The sequence below is a fragment of the Leucoraja erinacea genome, chromosome 3 (genome assembly GCF_028641065.1).
Source record: "Leucoraja erinacea ecotype New England chromosome 3, Leri_hhj_1, whole genome shotgun sequence".
NCBI classification, from domain to species: domain Eukaryota; kingdom Metazoa; phylum Chordata; class Chondrichthyes; order Rajiformes; family Rajidae; genus Leucoraja; species Leucoraja erinaceus.
The window spans coordinates 65999953-66014910 of record NC_073379.1 but is presented as its reverse complement, the minus strand read 5'-3'; positions in this window follow the sequence as shown (position 1 = coordinate 66014910).

The window sequence follows — 14958 nt, the reverse complement described above, 5'->3', positions numbered from 1 at the left end:
AGGAGTCAGCAAGCCCTACAACAGTTGCAAGCTTAGAAAACCCGGTGGGAGTCTGCATACGGACGACCTGCCGCGCGGAAAGGGAAGGCAAAGGGCGACAAGACTTGTCATGGGACCGGCGCTGGATCTCATGGCGGTGAGAGATGCGGCGGTGGACCGCATCAGGGGAGCGAACCACAGGGATCAGCGACTGCTGAGAGATAGGCATAGGAGGACGGAGGACGCGAGACATGAGCCGTTGAGCAGGAGAACCCAAAACCCCGTCTCTAGAAACATTACGCAAATTTAAAAGTCCTTGGTAGAAATCACAATTAGACAACCGAGACTGCTCCAACAAAGTCTTAGCGCTGCGCACAGCACGTTCAGCCAGCCCGTTGCTCTGAGGAAACTCTGGGCTGCTAGTGTAGTGAGCAAAGTTCCACTTATTCGCAAAGGCAGCAAATTCGGCACTGGTAAACTGCCGGCCGTTGTCCCACTTCTGACACCATGTAAAGGAAACTAGACGTCGTCCAGAGTCCTTTAACTAAGTCTTTATTCAGACACTAATCACACACGTTCCAGTACTAACCACAACTGGTCTACACACGTACTGGAACCTAACAGGGAGGGAACATGCAGATACTACAGTTATACTATAGAATGTGGGAGGGACAATATGCTAATGAGGTAGTTACATATATGGTTGCATGCATAACCATCTACAGCTTACTCCTTATTCTTAAACTGTGGCCCCTGGTTCTGGACTCCCCCAACATCAGGAACATGTTTCCTGCCTCTAGCGTGTCCAAACCCTGAACAATCTTATATGTTTCAATGAGATTCGCACTCATCCTTCTAAACTCAACTGTACAAGCCCAGCTGCTCCATTCTCTCCGCATATGACAATCCCCCTATCCCATGAATTAACCTTGTAAACCTACGCTGCACTCCCTCAATAGCAAGAATGTTCTTCCGCAAACTAGGGGAACCAAAACTGCACACAATACTCCAGGTGTGGACTCACTAGGGCTCTGTACAACTGCAGAAGGACCTCTTTGCTCCTATATTCGATTCCTCGTGTTATAAAGGCCAACATGCCATTCGTTTTCTTCACTGCTTGCTGTACCTGCATGCTTACTTTCATAGACTGATGTACAAGGACCCCCAGATCCCATTTTACTTCCCCTTTTCCCAATTTGACGCCATTTAGATAGTAATCTGCCTTCATGTTTTTGCTACCAAAGTGGATATCCTCACTTTTATCCGCATTAAACTTCATCTGCCATGCATCTGCCCTCTCCCCCAACCTGTCCAAATCACCCAGCAGTCTCATAGCATCCTCCTCACAGTTCACACTGCCACCCTGCTTTGTCATCTGCAAATTTGCTAATGTTACTTTGAATCCCTTCATCCAAATGGGTTATAGTCGCTTTTTGGAGGTGGCATTTATTACAAATAGGAGAGACGTTTTGTTCAATTTGGTCTTTGAATAGTAGAATCTATGCAGTATTTTAAATTATACCAGGGAGTGCCTGACATTGAGAGAGCAGCAGTGTATGTATAGTAGGCTTTCCTCCCAGATGTCCTTCGAAATTAAGGAACCCAATTCATCTTCCCATGCTCGCCTATGCATCTTAGAAGATGGGGTGTGTGCAATTAAAAGAGTGTTGTAAATGTAGGATATTAACTTGCTTGTATTGCTCTAAGACTATAATTCATGTATTTAAGCTCCACTTTCAGGACATGATACAGTATAAATATGTGACGGTGGTCAACATAGACTCTGTGGGCCAAGGGGCCTGTTTTCATGCTGTACCTTTCAATCAAACAAAGGAAACCAAGCAGATGCCTCCTATTGCAGACAGAGGGAACAGCAAATGATGGTTTACAAAAAACACACAAAGCATTGAAATAACTCAATGGGTCAGGTATCTCTGGATGAATTGGATCAGTGATGTTTCCGGTTGGGACCGTTCGTCAGACTGATTGTAGTAGGGGGAAGCTGGAAGAGAGGTGTGGGTGGGCCAAAGTCAGACAAGTGACAGATGATACTCCCATTGGTTTGTGCTGGAGGTAAACAATATAATTGAACTGTTTGCAGAATGGCATGTTCAATATTTTGATCTATATTAGTCTGCATATATTAGATTTAGTTCACCGGTTATTTCAATTCATGTTGTAGGACCTTGCTGTGTTTGTGTTGGAAACATAATTTAAACACATTATAACAGTGACCATTTAAAAAAAATGTATTCATTGGCTATAAAAAGCTTCAAGATCGCCAGAAGATGGCAAACAAATCCAAGTTCCGTTTTTCCCTTTAATTCAATTTATTTATTTATTTATTTTAAAAAAATGTTTTATTAGAAGTACAATAATGGTACCTTGTAGATACCTAATATATATTGACATGCTACATTTTATGTACAACTTTTTTTTTTTAGCAGTAAATGGAAGAAAAGGAAGAGAATAGTAGAAAAATAGAGAAGTGCGTGATATCGATTTTATTTTATTTTCTATATTACCTTTCTCAGCGCCGCACATTTCAATTTTGGCATTGTCTACTCCTTTGTGCTGGGTTTTGCGATCCCACATTTTAACTTTGGTCAACATCTCTGATCTCTAGTTTTCTCCCACACCTTGATCGCTAACTAGGTGTTTGGTAACATATATGAAACAGTGCAGAAAAGCTTTATAATTTATTACTTCAACAATTGGAATAAGTTAGTACTTCTCTGCCTACAAGTAAGCATTAGTGGAACAGAACAGCAGTTTTGGCTTCAAGCAATGATTATCAAATGAAATATATTTTACAATGTGAGCAAATAAATAAGTGTACAAGTACATTCTCATTGCACCAAAATACCCATAAAGTATTACATCCAGCCTCTTATGATTTCTGAAATTTCACTTAATAAAATGTTTTCCAGGAATGAAATAAATCAAGGAACACATACATACATAATTTATACATTAGTTTCCCAAAAGAACAGTAAATTCTTAATCTCTATCCGAAATAACTAAAATTTGGGATTATTATTTTCAAACAACTCCCTGATCCTGTTGTGTTCCTTTATACCACATAGGTTTCTTTATCTAAATATCTAATCATTTCTCACCAATCTGAACAGGTTCAGTTCCTTTAAGTAACTTGAGATAATTACCCACATTCCTTGGATTTAAACAACAGATAATAAAGTTCCATGACTAATAACTAATTAGTTCTCACCTCACTTTTCATGTTTGAATTAAATGGCTTAATTGCTGTTTCACTCTGAAAATTGTGGTAACAACTAAGTAGCTACACCTCACAACATTTGTATTAATTTTGGTGATGGACATAAAATCAAATCCAGCTGGCTTTATAGACCCCTGGGTCCGAAGTTCCAGTGGTAGGAACGGGTGGAATTTCAACACAATCTTAATGGGAGGCCACATTCTGGGATATTCTAGATTGCCAAGTTTCTGTCAATTCTTGGAAATCCTGATTGGCGTAGCAGCCAGTCATATCTTCCATCCAACACCCTCATCATTTTGTCAGTAATTCCAGGGTATAACTAAGCGTACCCCAAGGCTATCAGTGAACTTTGACAACCCAGGTATTTTAGGTCAGTAGATGACATAGTACTGAAATTCCATGCTCACGAGTCTCCAGAATAATTCAATGAAGATGAGGGATTTAAACATTACCACCTCATTCCCTTTATGGAATTTTGAGAATATTTTACTCTTTCAGTCCAATGGGGAACTCAGATAGCAAAAAAATGGTGAATACTGCCCAGTCCATCACAGGTACTACCTCCACACAATCAAAGGGGTCTTCAGGAGTCGCTGCCTCAAAATGGCTGCCAACATCATCAATGACCCATGCCATCCTGGCCATGCTCTCATTTCCCCACTGCCATCAGGAAGAATGTGTGGGAGTCAGAAAAACTGTAACATTCAGATTCAAGAGCAGCTTCTTCCCAACAACGATCAGCCACCAAACATTACAGTCACCAAACTACAAAGAGAGGTATTGCTTTTATTGTTTTTGTCTTTGCACACACACACACAGGCACACACACAGGCACACACACACGCACAGGCACACACACAGGGCACACACACACAGGCGCACACACACACACAGGCACACACACAGGCACACACACAGGCACACACACACACATCCACGCACACACAGGCACAGACACACACGCACACACAGACACACACGGCACACACACACACACTGGCACAGACACGCGCGCACACACACATACACACTACCGTTGGGTCCTTCAGACGGGCCTTGTCCCCCAAAGCAACCCGTTCCCCAACACAATATTGCACCACTAACTCATAGCCCCCACGGAAGGCTTGGTCCCCCAACTCAACCCATTGCCAAACGTAACATCTAGCATGTTTTGATCTCTGCTGTGTGCTCTTGTTTGAACTTCTTTCCAATTTTACAGCAGCTTTGTGCAGACAGTCAAACAACCTGTTCAACTCTTCTGCCATTTCCTTGTAGCCCATAATAATTTCACCCGTGTCTGCCTTCAAGGGACCCACATTTCACTTTGCTACTCTTTTTCCCTTAACATATTGAAAGAAGCTTTTACTGTCCTTCTTTATATTCTTGGCCCCCTTCCATTCGTACTTCATCTTTTCAGCCCGTATTGCCCGTTTTGTTTCCTTTAGTTGTCCTATGAAAGTTTCCTAATCCTCTGGCTTCCGGCTACTCTTTGCTTTTAGTTTTATTCTATCCCCAACTTCTCTTGTCAGCCACGGTTGCCTCCTACTCCCCTTAGAATCTCTCCTCCTTTTTGGAATGAAATGATCCTGCGTCTTCTGGATTATGCCGATAAATTCCTGCCATTGCTGTTCCACCGTTATTCTTGCTAGGATCCCTTTCCAGTCTACCTTGGCCAGCTCCCCTCTCATGCCTTCATAGTCCCCTTTGTTCAACTGCATCACTGCCACATCCGATTTAACGTTCTCCTTATAACCATATAACAATTATAGCACGGAAACAGGCCATTTCGGCCCTACAAGTCCGTGCCGAACAAATTATTTTCCCCTAGTCCCATCTACCTGCACTCAGACCATAACCCTCCATTCCTTTCCCATCCATATACCCATCCAATTTATTTTTAAATGATAAAATCGAACCTGCCTCCACCACTTCCACTGGAAGCTCATTTCACACAGCTACCTTCTCAAATTGCAGATTAAAACTAATCATGTCATGATCACTACTACCTACAAGCCGTTCCTTTACCTCGAGTTCTCTTATCATATCAGGTTCGTTGGACAACACTAAATCCAGAATTGCTTTTTCTCTGGTAGGCTCCATTACAAGCTGCACATTACACATAAAGAGATCCGTAATAAGGAGGTTAGACTGTATAACAACCATGGGGAAATACACTCACATCCACACCAACAAGCCATGCAAGAATTGCAAATGCATTGTAAATATACAACTAGATATGTGAGCTCTACTAGAAAACACACTGTTCATCTTATTATTTGTCTTCCTAAAAAATTATATTGCTGTCCTGCTCATTTTGTTGAATAATTATCCAGTATAACGGTTTTCATATCCAGTCAGAGAAAACAAACAATTCCAACGTCAGCAGAAAAAAAGCCCATAGGTTGTGTTGTATGATAAATCTGACAAATGTTTAGAACATATGACATAGAACAGTTCAGGTCCTTTGACCCACAATGTTATAGAACATAGAATATAGAACAGAATAGCACAGGAACATACCCTTTGGCTCACAATGTCTGTGCCGAACATGATGGCAAGTCCATTTCTTACAAACCTGCACATAATCCACATCCCTCCATTCCCTCTATATGCCTATCCAAAAGCCTCTTAAATGCCATTATCATATCTGGCTCAACCACCACCCCTGGCAGGGCATTCCAAGCACTCACCACCTTCTGGTAAAACAGTTGCCTCACCTCATCTCCTTTAAACCTTGCCCCTTTAGAACTATTTGATTTTCCATCTGGGAAACAAGCTTCTGACTGTCTACCCTATCTATGTCTCTCATTAATATTATACATGTCTGCCCTTGATGCCAATTTAAACTGCACATCCACCTGAACATGGCCTATGTACCCTCATTTCCTGCCTGTTGTGTTTCCTACCTGTGTTTGCTGTATGAACATGGGCATGATGTAATGACCATTTAAAATGTATTCTCACTTATTTTTATGTTGTCAGTGGCAATCTCAGTTTTAGAGTTTGAAATAGAAAGCCCCAGGTCCATAGTAAATTGTCTCATTCTTCCACTTTAGTTTTAGTGCTTGACAAGGAACACCAACAGGAGTGGTCAGGGAGACCCAAGAGACTACAGATGGTTGAATCTGACATCATTCTGAAGAAGGATCCTGACCCAAAATGTTGCTGTCCCACTTCCCTCCACAGGTGCTGCCTGACCCACTGATTCTTCCGGTACGTTGTTTTTGGCTCGGAAAATGGCACAGACAGTGCTGGAATTGTGCAGACAGTCCTGAATCAAGCAAAACCTCGACCTAATCCCTTGCAAAAATACCCATCAGTGAACTAAGGGCTTCCGCACTACCAATTCCTGCTCTCTATTGCTGCACTCGGGGTAACTTGAGGCTTGACTGCCTGTAGTTTGAGGGAAGTGGGACAAATGTGAGTGGGGTCAGGGTGCAGGATATGCTTTTGACTATCGAAGGACATAAATTTAAAAGACATATACTCACTGGCATGTTTTTCTTCAATCGTCAGCCTTCATTAAAAATAAACAATGCATGTAAACCAAAAATTGACTGGAGTTCCAATCACAGTATATTGTGTGAATTCAGTATCTATGGAGCGAGAGGGACAAGAAGGGTGAGAGAGTTACATTTAAGGGTTGGTACTAAGATCATATGAGAGTATGATCGTTGTAATATTTTATATTATATCTTTGGTAATTTCATGTAATGTTGTATGTCAATTTATTTACGTTTAACCAGCCTTCAAACCAGAACCAATGAAGGTGCTGAGGCTTACAAGCAGCAATTGGTTTTGAAAGCACAAGGCACGACCATTTAAACACAGACCACAGGCACCCACTTGACAGAGGTGGTTTGGAAGATGATCATCATGTTTTATTTCACAAATAACGTACAATAGAGGTGTGAAATGTATCAGGTGGCTGGTAACATCCATCAACAGACAGAGAGAATAGATGAATGGGCCATGCATAAGACCCATTGCACAATTTACAATATTTGGCTCGACTGAGTATAGTGAATAAAATCTTGTTACAATTATGGCTCTGACTCTAAATGAGTATTTAATAATGATAATATTTAATTGTGATAAGTTCCAATCCTGAGTAGATAGAACATCCATAATGTACTTCATGTCATTGTTCATAAGAACAAAATGCAATAGTCGGTAGCTTGTAATGTGTTGTTATTTTTATCAAGATTAAACACTAGCATTATCTGCAATATTTGATCTTAGCATTTTCCAATTGATTTTTGCTTATTGGGGCAACAAGCCCCGTTGTTTTTGTCTGCTGATGGACCATGCAATAGCAGGTGATCAGTTAGAAATGCTGACTTAAACCAGCATTTTCCTATACATGCATGTTCATGTAAAATCATGTTATTAATACTTTCATTTACAAAGTGCTTTGTCAAGCTGAAACATATGAAAGCACCTTATTTGATGAATTACATTTGAAGAACAGCAATCAAAGAATTCATTGCGCTTCAGCAACTTCCTGCAAACATGCAAATAGATCAGGTCCCAGTTAACCTCAGGGTTTGTTTTTGGTTGCATTAGTAGAGGGATAAATATTGTCCCGGACATTGGCAGAACTTTCTGTTATTCTTTGAAATAACATCAAATCTTTACCAGCCATCTAAAACACTGTACACTTGAACATAAGTCGAATTTAAGCTATTATCTGAAATTATTGATCAGTCACAAATTGTTGGAAGAGTGAATTTTCTCTGGTCATCACCAATGCCACAAATGCCTGCACAGTTGAAGCTAGTAGAGGAGCTTAGGAGAGGGATGAGAAGGCAAAGGTATTTTAGGAGAGTGATTGTATTTTCATTTCTTTACCAGTTGTAGTGGTGTAATGCAATACAAATAAGGGTAAAGGGGCAGTCCCACTGCGGCGACCTAATCTGCAAGTTTAGAAGAGTTTGCCCTCGACTCAAACTCGCAGCATGGTCGACACCTAGTCCTAGGAGGTCCTATGAGGTCACTGGACCTCAGTTTGGTCGAGGAAACATTTTCAGCATGTTGAAAGATTTTCCATGAGTAAAAATTGGTCTGCATGGTTCTTTTGAACTCGTAGTGCAATGGAGTGGAGTTATATCGCTATGTAGTTATAGGCAGTCGAGGGCAGCCGCAGGCAATCTCCTTCGCTGACCGGGAATTTTAATTGGCTCATTTGAGTTTTCAGGACCAAGGAAAACCGACCGGTAATTTAAATGCCCGCGAAACTTTATTATAAATTTCTGGCTTCTTAAAAGTGTCTCCACTCCTTCTCCCCCTTCCCCCCCCCCCCCCCCCCCCCCCCCCCCCCCCCATCTCTCCCCCTCTCTCTCCCCTCTCTCTCATTCTCCCCCCAAAATCCATTGCAAAATCCGGGTATACAATTAAAGGTCTGAAGTGGTTCTGAGGGTGCAAAATCTATCTTTAACATGGAACATAATGAGCAAGTATAGATTGGGTGCCTGATATGTATGTATACAACTGTGCACATCATATTCTGCCACATGCTGAATTTACATTGACTAATGATTAGCATGGACAGACATTTTTAATGTAATGAAATCCAGACCATGCACATACAATCTAAAATGCATCCACTCTCTTCAACATTCTGCCATTATGATGAGCAATAGGCCAGTTACTTTTATGTATTTTTGTTTTCATTAATATTGGGAAAGCTTGGTGACTGGAGAAATATACGTTTCCTTTTGTGTGGTAATTTATTTTGTGTTTCATTCTAAACTGCTTTATACAGATTTGTACTGCACAGAAACATGCCATCGGCCCACCATTTCATTGTTATTTTTGGAAATGTTATTACGCACTTTCCTCATTGGTTATTGTAATTGAGTTTATGCCCATATTAAATTATTTCTTGCATTTTATTTTGTGTTGGCTCCCTTTGTCTTCTGAGTTTTGTGCTGGAGAAGATATCTTCAATTTGATTTCCAATACATCCTAATTTCTGCAAAGATTCCTGACTGAATGATTCCTGAATTATTTCAGTAGTGATTTAAAAATGGTGGGACAAGTTTAAGTGCTTGTGGCTTCTAAAGGATTTTTTTTCTTGGAGCAAAACCATTTCTGTGAGTGCACACATATATTAACTGGACTCACAACTGTTGCTTATGTAGTCTTGCTAATATATCACAAGAATACACAGAAACAAGGAAAAGCCACCTGGCATTTACAACCCAACTAATTCTAATAGAATTACTCACCCTGGTAGTGCTTGGCATTTGGTCTGATTAGGTTTTGAATGATCCGACAAACAGAAATGTAACATTTAAACAACACATAATCAATATTTATGGCAACTCTGGAAGTCTAAATGGAATTTGCACCTTTTGGCAAAATACTGATTAGAATAATTGTTCTTTCTAGGTCTTGTGTGTGTTTATCTTATATCTGGCGTTTTCTTTAAAAAAAATCATATTCACAATTTGAATTATTTTTTATTAATGTCCACTTCAATAAGAAAAAGGAGACATATTTGACAAATGGTTCTTGTGCTGAAGATTGTCAAAAACTCAAAGTTGCAACCACTTTTCAAACCAACTCAGTCAATTTATACATATAAGTGTTCCAGAATTATCCATGAGATAAATGACATCAAACTTAACTTTCTTGCACTTCCTCAAATCATGCTGTGACCACTTAAATAGACAAGGCATGGAAGTATACAGTTCCAATGCAGGCAAATGGAATTAGTGTAGATGAGCAAAAGGGTTGGTGTGGACATGGTGTACAGAAGGGCTTGTTTCTGCACTGTTTGTCAACAACTCTATTACTCTATGATGTGGTTTAAACCTCTGGTAAAAGTTAGTAAAATCATAAGTGTGCACTTCAGCACAGATCTGAGTAACAGGGAACATGTATTTGATGAGTCTGCATAGTTTTGGAGATTGCAAAGATACTGCCAGACCAAAAGCAGGAATCAGATGCCAGGACGCATGAAGAGGAGCAAGGTTAGCCAGAGTATTGGCTGCTTATGTTTTATAACAGAGAGAAAGCATGGAATACAATTAGGCATACAATTATTCTTCCCATAGAAGGTGCTAAAATATCTATTCTATTATTAACAGGGCACTAATCAAGTAATATTTTCATAACTTACTGCTTCAAAATAGTACATGATAACATTTTTTTTAATGGACTGCTAACAGCAAAAAACACTAGACATTTTCTCTTTTCTTTAAAATAGGACATTTTGTGACAATATTAAGTAAATAGTAACCTTATGCCTTGGGTTATTGAAGATACAAACAAGTAAATTAGTGATACATAATTTCTATATTTAACAAATATCAGAGACTCAGTAGAAATGTGTAGTCAATTATAAAATAAGACTTTTCTACATGTATACATGCACGTGTGTGTTTGCTTGTTGAGTTTAGCATGACACAATTATCTTCATATAACCACATAACCATATAACAATTACAGCACGGAAACAGGCCATCTCGGCCCTACAAGTCCGTGCCGAACAATTATTTTCCGTTAGTCCCACCTGCCTGCACTCATACCATAAACCTCCATTCCCTTCTCATCTATATGCCTATCCAATTTATTTTTTATATGATACCAACGAACCTGCCTCCACCACTTCCACTGGAAGCTCATTCCACACCGCTACCACTCTCTGAGTAAAGAAGTTCCCCCTCATGTTACCCCTAAACTTCTGTCTCTTAATTCTGAAGTCATGTCCTCTTGTTTGAATCTTCCCTATTCGCAAAGGGAAAAGCTTGTCCACATCAACTCTGTCTATCCCTCTCATCATTTTAAAGACCTCTGTCAAATCCACCCTTAACCTTCTGCACTCCAGAGAATAAAGACCTAACTTATTCAACCTTTCTCTGTAACTTAGTTGTTGAAACCCAGGCAACATTCTAGTAAATCTCCTCTGTACTCTCTCTATTTTGTTGACATCCTTCCTATATTTGGGCGACCAAAATTGTACACCATACTCCAGATTTGGTCTCACCAATGCCTTGTACAATTTTAACATTACATCCCAGCTTCTATACTCAATGCTCTGATTTATAAAGACCTGCACACCAAAAGCTTTCTTTACCACCCTATCTATATGAGATTCCACCTTCAAGGAACTATGCACGGTTATTCCCAGATCCCTCTGTTCAACTGCATTCTTCAATTCCCTACCATTTACCATGTACGTCCTATTTTGATTTGTCCTGCCAAGGTGTAGCACCTCACATTTATCAGCATTAAACTCCATCTGCCATCTTTCAGCCCATTCTTCCAAATGGCCTAAATCACTCTGTAGACTTTGGAAATCCTCTTCATTATCCACAACACCCCCTATCTTGCTATCATCTGCATACTTACTAATCCAATTTACCACAACTTCATCCAGATCATTGATGTACATGACAAACAACAAAGGACCCAACACAGATCCCTGAGGCACCCCACTAGTCACCTGCCTCCAACCCGACAACCAGCCATCCACCATTACCCTCTGGCTTCTCCCATTCAGCCACTGTTGAATCCATCTTGCTACTCCTGCATTTATACCCAACAGTTGTACCTTCTTAACCAACCTTCCATGAGGAACCTTGTCAAAGGCCTTACTAAAGTCCATATAGACAACATCAACTGCTTTACCCTCGACAATTTCCCTAATAACCTCTTCAAAAAATTCAAGAAGATTAGTCAAACATGACCTTCCAGGCACAAATCCATGTTGACTGTTCCTAATCAGACCCTGTTTATCCAGATGCTTATATATATTATCTCTAAGTATCTTTTCCATTAATTTGCCCACCACTGAAGTCAAAACAAAAATTCAATATCCTTCTCCTTGGTGAATACCGAAGAAAATAAATTGTTCAATATCTCCCCCATCTCTTTGGCTCTGCAGATAGCTGTCCACTCTGTCTCTCCAATGGACCAATTTTATCCCTCGTTATCCTTTTGCTATTAATATAGCTGTAGAAACCCTTTGGATTTACTTTCACCTTACTTGCCAAAGCAACCTTCTTTTAGCTTTTCTAATTTATTTCTTAAGATTCTTTTTACATTCCTTATACTCCTCAAGCACCTCATTTACTTCATGCTGCCTATAATTATTGTAATCTCCCTCTTTTTCCAAACAAAATGTCCAATTTCCCTTGAAAACCAGGGCTCTTTCCAATTTTTACTGTTTCCTTTCAACTTCAATTACTGATTTGTTACGAACGTTACCATGGCAATGTTGATATGCCACTGAAAACATTTATGGGCATCTTCCAACTATTTTCCTCACATTTTAATAGTAATATCTTTACAAACACACAATAGTTTGTCATAAACTAAATATCAATATTTTCCCACAGACCCCATTCTGTTTACATTAAGAATTCCTTTTGTTTGAATATGGTGTATTATTCAACAGATTTTTAAAGTCTTTCAATCTGACATTTCTATTTCCATGTTTTGCCTTTATGTTGGAAAATGTACCGAGGACAATTAAGGCACTTAGCTGGTGTCTCTAAAGTTAAAAAAATCTTCTTCTCAAAGGACTCAAAAGCCCAATAAGTCTTTAGGTGGCATTATAGAAGATAACAAAAAGCTTGGGCAAATAGTCAGTTGTTAAGGAACCTTAAAGAAAGCGAGTCAGATGGAGTGACAAGATTTAAGAATGGGTTCTCCAGACCTTGCCTTTGCTGGTGGAGTAGTTCAATTTGGGAATGATCAGGATGCCTGAATTGCAGTAATGAAAATATTTAAGAAAGAACTGCAGATGCTGGAAAATCGAAAGTAGACGAAAATGCTGGAGAAACTCAGCGGGTGAGGCAGCATCTAAGGGGCGAAGGAAATAGGCAACGTTTCAGGTCGAGAACCTTCTTCAGATATATAAAATATTTAAATGGTTTTAGGATGAACAGAGGTTACAGGAAGGATTTGATGATGAATAAATTCTAAAATCACAATATTTCTTAAGCAGGAAGTTCAAGGTGGGAATTTAGTGATAGGTAGTGGAGGTTGGAGACTTTATGTTTGCATGACCTAGGGAAGTGGTGGACACAAAGTGCTGGCGTAACTCAGCGGGTCAAGCAGCATCTCTAGAGAAAAAGGATGAGTGCCCCTTTTGGTCCCGACCCAAATCGTCACCTACCCTTTTTCTCCAGAAATGCTGCCTGACCTGTTGAGTTACTCCAGCACTTTGTTTCCATCTTTGGTATAATCTAGCATCTTCATTTCTTTGTTTCTACACTGGGACAAGTGGTGCCCAACCAAGGATGCGTCGAGTGGTCATGCCGAGCAAAGCAAAGGCATGGAGTGAGGGTTCAACAGCAGATGGGCTGATTAATAAAGCAATATCATCAGTTGATCTCTGCATTGAAGTTGGTACAATTATTGCTGAATAATTAGCTAATTAATATAATTTCATAAAGATGTTTATTAATTTTTAAAATAGAGTACAGCAAAGGAACAGGCCCTTTAGCCCATAATGTCTGTGCCATGCATAAAGCTAAGATAAAGTAACCTCATCTGCTTGCACATAATCCATGCCCCTTCATTTCCTGCATATCAATATGTTTATCTCAAAGCCTCTTAAACACCACTTTTATATCCCCCTCCACCACCACCTCTACCACCCACCATCCTCTGCTTATCTTTGTCCCTCTTATCTGAAAGCTATGCCCTTGTAGTTTTTGCCATTGCCACCCTGGATGAATATCTTCATTGAAATAATGTCTTCTATGAAATATAATGCTTTGGCATTTCCTCAGAATCTCACTGCAGGCCCACTAACTGGATCTCCTTTAACCATGTGCAGGTCCCCTCCATAAAGTGTTGTTCAGCCTGAACAATGAGGCTCTACGTAGGGTGGGCCTCTTGATTGTAAATCCTGTCACACGGCAAGGTCTCATGCAAGACATAGGCTGAACTGGTAGCCAGTGTTTTAAAGAGCTTAAGTACATGCATCTGTCAGTAACAACGGTGTACTGATAAATTACTGAGTGGAAAAAATCCAGAAACGTGAATTTAAATCCCACAACTGCAGTTATAGTGTTTAAATTTAGTTAATTGACAACTTTAAAAATAAATAGTGAGTCTTACAAATATATCAGAGAAAATCTACCTTAATCGCAGGTTCTGCAAGGAAATCTGATCCAGCCCTCTAGGTGACTCCAGACATAGACATAGACATAGAAGGAGGCTAATTAGTTCAGTTTAGTTTTTGTCACGTGTATCGAGGTATAGTGAAAAGCTTTTTGTGCGTGCTAACCTGTCAGCAGGTAGACAAAACATGATTGCAATCGAGCCATTTACAGTACAGTGTATAGATACTTGATAAGGGAATAACGTTTAGTGCAATGTAAAGCCAGCAAAGTCTGATCAAGGATAATCTGAGGGTCATTCTGGTAAGTGTAGTACAAACAATCACATTCCATAGCCTCAACACTTTGTCTGGAAGATATAGTTCTATCAGTCTGAATAGAATTGCTGACCCAAAACCTCATCTGTCCATTTCCCTCTGTAGATGCTGCCTGGCCCACTGTTAATCCAGCCGTTAGCTATATGCTCAAATCTCCAGCTTCTGCAATCTCTTGTGTCTGGAAGCCATTTGTCTCCTTACCTGATGGAAATACTTACCATACAGAGAGTGCAACAAAGGTTCACAGACTGATTCCCAAAATGGTGCAACTGTTGCATGAGGAGAGATTAGGTTGATTAGATTTATATTCACTCAGGTTTAGAAGAATAAGAGGAGCTCAAAT